This window comes from Oryctolagus cuniculus, chromosome 19 (assembly GCF_051225735.1).
Source record: "Oryctolagus cuniculus isolate XC-2025 breed Fujian yellow rabbit chromosome 19, ASM5122573v1, whole genome shotgun sequence".
Taxonomy (NCBI): Eukaryota; Metazoa; Chordata; class Mammalia; order Lagomorpha; family Leporidae; genus Oryctolagus; species Oryctolagus cuniculus.
In genome coordinates, this window is record NC_142885.1 from 9,700,189 (window position 1) to 9,706,361 (window position 6,173).

The 6,173-nt window shown below is 44.2% G+C and overlaps 1 pseudogene; it reads left to right on the top strand.

Moving 5' to 3' along the window:
* The first annotated feature begins 4,755 nt into the window (after window positions 1-4,755).
* LOC100359034 (MICOS complex subunit MIC26 pseudogene) lies at window positions 4,756-5,676 on the top strand (annotated as a pseudogene).
* The last annotated feature ends 497 nt before the right edge of the window (window positions 5,677-6,173 follow it).

A 6,173-nucleotide genomic window follows, 5' to 3' on the forward strand; every position in this document is an offset into this window, starting at 1 on the left:
CCAATCTCCACTATTTCAGGCATTTCTCTCTGTTGCTCTTTCAAGTAGTGAATGAATGAATGTTTTTAAAAACCACCCAGGGGCTGGCGCTGTGGTGTAGCAGGTAAAGCCACTGCCTGTGGTGCCGGCATCCCATAAGGGCACCAGTTTGAGTCCTGGCTGCTCCACTTCCGATCCAGCTCTCTGCTATGGCCTGGGAAAGCAGTAGAAGATGGCCCAAGTCCTTGGGCCCCTGCCCCCGCGTGGGAGACCTGGAAGAAGCTGCTGGCTCCTGGCTTTGGATCAGCACAGCTCTGGCCGTTGCAGCCAACTGGGGAGTGAACCAGCGGATGGAAGACCTCTCTCTCTCTGCCTCTTCTTCTCTCTCTCTCTGTAACTCTGACTTTCAAATAAATAAATAAATCTTTAAAAAAAAAAATAAGCCAAAAGACCTTTAAGTTTGATCGTATGAACGATTAAAGCTTTTGTATAGCAAAGTCATGCTACCAATGTTAAACTGGGAAACTATTTCTAACACATTTGAAAAAGATTACTATAACATGTAAGAAGTGTTCATGAGTCAGTAAGAAAAAGAAAAGCAATCCAGATAAATGTGAGCAAAGAATATAAACAATCTGCCAAAAAAATGATACTTTAATAATACTTAAGTGATGCAAAATAAAGCAATAGTTTCACTGATCAGATATGTGGGGAGCAACTCGGACTAGACTAAGTTACTGGAATTAAGACTTATTCTATGCATCTGCTCTCCCACAATATGGCGCTGGGAGAGAAGAAAACAGCTTCTACACAGCTGCCTCCAGTTCAGCCAATAAACTGTAGGACTTGCTCCTGATTGGAGGAGAGCAGCGTACTCGGCGTGTGGGCAGCCGAGTTGGGATTGGCAGAGGAGGACTATAAAGGAGGAGAGAGACGGCATGCACCAGGAACATCTAAGGGGAACATCTAAGGGGAATACCTGTGCAGCCCCCAAGAGAGCCGGCCGGCGGTGTGCCACTCCCCTGCGGAAGTGGGGAAAGTGGCCAGGGGGAACCGCCCTTCCACGGAGGTGGAAGGGACAGCAGCCAACCCGGGAAGAACCAGCAGCAATCCCGGGGAGGGCCAAGCAGACAAAAGAACAGCGCAGGGTCCTGTGTCGTTCCTCCACGAAGACGGGGAGCGACAAGATAGACAAAACTGAAAAAAATACATAACATCAGTCTTGCAACTATATGCAAAAAGGAAGAACTTATTTTGTAAATGTAAATGATATAACTGTTGTGGACATCAGTTTAATATTAATTAAAATTTTAAATGTATATAATTTTGACTCTGAAACCCCATTTCCAGGAATTTATCCTGAGGAAATTGTGTGCAAAGCTAAATGCTCATGAGTGCTAATTGTGGCATTGTTTGAAATAATGAAGAATTAGAGGGGCCAGCATTGTGGTATAGTGGGTTAAGCCCCTGCCTGCAATGCCAATATCCCATATGGGTGCTGGCTGGCTGGAGGAGCAGTCCTGGCTGCTCCACTTCCCATACAGCTCCCTGCTAATGCATCTGGAAAAGCAGTGGAAGATGGCCCAAGTACTTGGGCTCCTGCCATTTACATGGGAGACCTGGATGGAGTTCCTGCTTCTGTCTGTGGTCTGGTGCAGCCCCCACTATTGTGGCCATTTGGGGAATGAATCAACAGATGGAAGATCCAGCTCTCTCTCTCCCTCTCTCCCCTCCAAGTCCCCTAATTCTGTCTTTCAAATAAAATAAATAAATCTTTTACAAAAAGAAAAATTGGAAACCAGTGCTCATCAGTATGGTATTAACTAAATAATTGATGGTGATGGTGAAAAACTGATGCTGTTAAGTAGAATGTAAGACATAAATATCTTAACCACAAGAAGCAATTCACAGTAAGCTAACAAATAAGTAAATAAAGCAATGTGCAAAGAAGTACATTTAGAAAAGCCCCATTTTTAGAAAAATTACTGCAATACCAGCATCCCATATGGGTGCCTGTTCATGTCCTGGCTGCTCCACTTCTGACCCAAATCCCTGCTAATCGCCTGGGAAAAGTAACAGAAAGTGGCCCAAGTATTTGGATCTCTGCTACACACATTGGAGACCCGGATGAAGCTCTTGGCTTCTGCCTGGCCCAGCCCTGGCCATTGTGGCCATCTGGGGAGTGAACCAGCAGATAAAGGATCTCTCCCTCTCTCTCTCTCTCTCTCTTTCTAACTCTGACTTGCAAAATAAAAAGAAAAATTACTAATGTAGAAAAATATCTGGAAGAAAATACATCAAAGAGTTGATGGGGATTATTTTGAAGTTGGAGAACACAGAGGACTTAATTTACTTCTAAAAAATAAATTTATGTGGTATGAATTTTTCACCTGTATATCTTAATTCTGAAATCAGACAAACAATTCTAATTGTTGAGAGGAAATAAGATTGCACAATGCTTCCTTGAGGCTGCAGAGAGGGGTAGGGATAGATAGATAGGTTGAGATGGGAAAGAGACTAGAACTTCAGCAGAGCTAAGGGGAGAGGCAAGGAATAGAGGGAGGTAGGGTAGCAAGAACCAAGTTCAAGGCTGCGGTGAGCCAGGGCTGCAAGCTCTTGTACTAGCCAAGATCTGAAGTTTGGGAAGAGTTGGAAGTTTAAAGACCTTAAGCTGTGGTGGAACAACAAACCTTTCATATGGGATGGAGGGCAGTACAGCAGGGAGGAAGTCAACCTGGGCCCTGCCCTGCATGTCTGATACCTGGTACAACTCACCTGGGGCCACATAATCCCTCCTAGGGTCACTAAGCCACTTCCAATATTGACTCTATCTTTTGGAACCCCCAGGAAAGCTCTGGGGCAGGTACATCCAGAGGTGAGAGGTTCTGGAGAATTCAAATCTGGAAGGAGAAAGGAGCCCAGTGGGGGAGACTTCCATTGGGAAGTCAAGTGTGGGCACCAAAGAAGAAACAACAGACCTAAGAATAATTCTACCTCTATTTTCATGGCCCATTTTGCCTGTTAAGATCATGTTTCACAGGGTCAACGCAGTGGCATAGTGGTCTAAGCCTCCACCTGCAGTGCAGGCATCCCATATGGGCACTGGTTCAAGTCCCAGCTGCTCCTCTTCTGCTCCAGCTCTCTGCTATGGCCTGGGAAAGCAGTAGAAGATGGCCCAAGTCCTTGGGCCCCTGCACCCACGTGTGGGGCCCTGAGGAAGCTCCTGGCTCTTGGCTTTGGATCAGCGCAGCTCTGATCATTATGGCCATTTGGGGAGTGAACCAGCGGAGGAAAGACCTCTCTCTCTCTCTCTCTCTCTCTCTCTCTCAAATAAATAAAAATCTTTTTAAAAAAGATCATGTTTCACCTCTGAAAAGCCATTTCTATCAAAGACTTCTAGGGTGGTGTCAAAAAGACTCAGGAGCAGACTTAGTGAGACTCTCAACGGCCAAAAGATGAGATAATTTGGCCATCAAGAAGGGTAATAGGAGCCAGTGTGGAGGTACAGCAAGTTAAACTGCTACCTGCAACATCAGCATCCCATATGAGCACCAGTTCAAGTCCCCACTGCTCTACTTCCATCCAGCTCTCCGCTAATGCACCTGGGAAAGCAGCAGAAGATAGCCCAAGTGTCTGGCCCCCTGCCACCTATGTGGGAAACACAGATAGAGTTGCAGGCTCCTGGCTTTGGCCAGCCTGGCCATTGTAGTCCTTTGGGAGAGTAAACCGGTAGCTGGAAGATATCTCTTCCCCCTCCCCACCACCAGCTGCTCCCACCCCGTAACTTTGCCTTTCAAATAAATAAATAAAATAAAATAAAAAATTAAACTTGAGAATATGATCAAATATCTAAATTCAAACATCCATTACAGGAAATACACAGGAGAGGGGAACACGTTCAAGGCCATCACGGGACACAGTCAGCAAACTAGAGACTGGGAAATGTCAAAGGATAAGCAGCCTGGAGTCATAATAAATATGCTGCTAGGGAAAATAAAGAGCTGGAGAGCAGACCTGCAGATGAAAAGCAGTTAAAAAAAAGACCAGTCGCCAATTGTAATCTGTAGACTTTATTTGGCTCCTGATTCAATAAAACTTCAAAAAGTGCTTACTTACTACATTTATAAGGCAATTGGGGATATGACCATTGATTAGGTATTTGATGATAGTAAGGGATTATTAATTTCTTAGGCATGAAAATGTATTGCGGTTATATATCCTTAAAAGTCCTAAAAGAGAATATTGTAATATTAATAGAAGACATTAAATGAGGTCTGGGATTTGCTTTAAAATAAAATGGGAAGGAGAAAGTGTGTGGTGAAAGAGGAAATGAAAATGACCATGAGTTGGTCACTGAGGTTGGGCAATGGGTATCTGGAGGTTGATTAATGTTATTCTGTCTGCCCATGAGTCTGTTTGAAGTTTTCCACAATAAAAAGTGTGTTGGGGGCCAGCACTGTGGCATAGTGGGCTAAGCCTGCACCTGCGGTGCCAGAATCCCATGTGGGCACCAGTTCATGTCCCAGCTGCTCCTCTTCCAATCCAGCTCTCTGCTGTGGCTTGGGAAAGCAGCAGAAGATGGCCCAAGTCCTTGGGCCCTTGCACTCATGTGGGAGACCTAGAAGAAGCTCCTGGCTCCTGGCTTTAGACCAACTCAGCTCCAGCCGTTGTGGCCATCTGGGGAGAGAACCAGCAAATGGAAGACTTTTCTCTCTGTCTCTCCCTCTCTCTATCTGTAACTCTACCTCTCAAATAAATAAATAAATAAATAAAATCTTTAAAAAACAAAAAGTGGGCAGCTGCCAGCAACATGTTCAAGGTAATTCAGAGGTCCATGGGCCCAGCCAGCCTGAGCCTGCTCACTTTCAGAGTCTACGCAGCACCAAAAAAGGACTCGCCTCACAAAAGCTCCATGAAGGTTGATGAGCTTTCACTCTACTCAGTTCCTGAGGGTCAGTCCAAGTATGTGGAGGAGCCAAAGACCCAACTGGAAGAAAGCATCTCACAGCTTTGACATCATTGTGAGCCGTATACAAGTTGGTGTCAGGAAATGTACTCTCAAACTAAGCCCAAGATGCAGAGTTTGGCTCAATGGGGATTAGACAGCTATGAATATCTCCAAAATGCACCTCCTGGATTTTTTTCCAAGACTTGGTGTTATTGGTTTTGCTGGCCTTGTTGGACTTCTTTTGGCTAGAGGTTCAAAAATAAAGAAGCTGGTGTATCCTCCTGGTTTCATGGGATTAGCTGCCTCTATCTATTACCCACAACAAACCATCGCATTTGCCCAGGTCAGTGGGGAGAAATTGTATGACTGGGGTTTACGAGGATATATCGTGGTAGAAGATTTGTGGAAGGAGAACTTTCAAAAGCCAGGAAATGTGAAGAATTCACCTAGAAATAAGTAGAAAACTCTATGCTCTGCTCATTTTAATGAGTTGTAGGTTAAAAAAAAAGCACCACATGGGAAATCGGTATTTCTACAGACAAGTGCAGAAGAGTCAGTGCTGAATGTAGTAAACTGACTTTCTTCTTCAGGAAAAGCTATCCTAGGACTCTTTTATCTTGGGGATGCCATACTACAAGCAGACTAATCCAAATCCCCTTTACCTAAAGATACTGTACGGGCCTTAGAACGTCTTGTTCTCATGTTGCTATTTATGTACATAATTAAAATCTAAGTTTAAAAAAAAAAAAGTGGGTTGGTTTTCTCTTTGAAGTCATTGTGATGAGACAAAAATTGTCCTCTTGAAAAAAATCAACATTGGGAGCAGGTGATCTAGGAAGCCCCTCTTGCATAACTCTCTTTCTAATAAAAACAATCTTATGTTTTTATAAAGGCAACATACATACATATGCACTGTAGAAAGTTTACCAAATCCTGGAAATGAAAAATAGAACATTGTGGCTCAGCATGCAGGTTAATCTGCTGCCAGTGATGCTGGCATCCCACATGAGCGCCGGTTTGAGTCATGGCTACTCCACTTCTAAGCCAGCTCCCTACTTGGGCCCTTGTCACTCATTGAAAGTCCTGGAAAGAGTTCCGGACTCCTGACTTCAGCCTGGTGCAGCCCTGGCCATTGCAGCCATTTGGGGAATAACTTGTGGATACAAGATCTCTTTCTCTCTCTGTCTCAATTCTGCCTGTCAAATAAATAAAAATAAATCTTTAAAAAAAGAACCATCTGCTGGTT